The sequence below is a fragment of the Rhineura floridana genome, chromosome 4, assembly GCF_030035675.1.
Source record: "Rhineura floridana isolate rRhiFlo1 chromosome 4, rRhiFlo1.hap2, whole genome shotgun sequence".
Classification (NCBI taxonomy): Eukaryota; Metazoa; Chordata; class Lepidosauria; order Squamata; family Rhineuridae; genus Rhineura; species Rhineura floridana.
In genome coordinates, this window is record NC_084483.1 from 72,639,586 (window position 1) to 72,640,690 (window position 1,105).

Here is a 1,105-nt window from a genome sequence, read left to right on the forward strand (position 1 = left end):
TAGAACCCTTATCCATACGGACCTTGATCTTGCTCTCCACATGGCCCCTTACCAGTCTGATCCAGTGACGTCCTCCTCCAAAGCTGGCACACGAAGAAAGAGGCTGGCTCTCAGGAGACTGGGGCCTTTAAAGGCCTGGGTCTGGCTCCACCCCTTGGCTTCTCTCGCGAGACTGCCCAGGATTGTGGGTGATCTCGCGAGAGCCAGGTCATAGATGGAAGGGTTCTAACTCCTCCCTCCCGTCGCTGCCTGGGGCGCGCTCCACCCCACAATTAGCACCCCGTGCAGAGGCTCGAGGCTTGTCTTCCATCCCAGTATGCAGCAGCAACTCAGTCAGAGAGAGGTCAGCGAGCTGCACAGCCCCACCAAGCTGTCCGCTACTGGCTGAGATGAGGGAGAGTTCTTTCTTTTAACCTTTAAACATCTGCTGAAAACCTTCCTGTTCCTCCGAGCTTATATAGGCAATTAAGAAGATGTATTTTTGCAATAGCTGACCTTTGTTTTTTACTGTATTTTAAATGGTTTTTACTGTGTGGGGTTTGTTTTTGTTTTACTTATTGTAAACCACTTTTGATATTTTTAAATGAAATAGTGATATACAAATATATGTATAACTACATAAATAAGTAAACAAACAAACTTATGTTATTGTTGCATGCTGGTGATTTTAATGGTATTATTGTTCGTTGTGCCTACAGCCATACTACCCTGAACACGCCTGATTTCTGATCTTGGAAGCTAAGCAGGGTCAGGCCTGGTTACTACTTGGATGGGAGACCACCTGGGAATACTGGGTGCCATAGGTTTCAGGGAAGCCAATGGTAAACCACCTCTGAATACCTCTTACCATGAAAACCCTATGAATACACCCAAAAGATTCATAGGGTCGCCATAAGTCGTAATTGACTTGAAGGCATAGAACAACAATTGTTAATTGTTGCTGTCTATGTGTTTAAAAGGTTTTATTACATGTATTTGTATTTTAAAATATTGTAAGCCAGAAGGTGACAAGGGAAGGATGATCAGTAAAAATCACCTTCTGTTCCAGAGGATTGCGTATATTTAAATGAAATATGATATGAAAGATGTTCAATGGTATTTTAGA

General features: G+C 43.3%; 1 pseudogene; it reads left to right on the forward strand.

The window, feature by feature from the left end:
- Nucleotides 1–690: 690 nt before the first annotated feature.
- LOC133384675 (5S ribosomal RNA) lies at nt 691–806 on the forward strand (annotated as a pseudogene).
- Nucleotides 807–1,105: the final 299 nt, after the last annotated feature.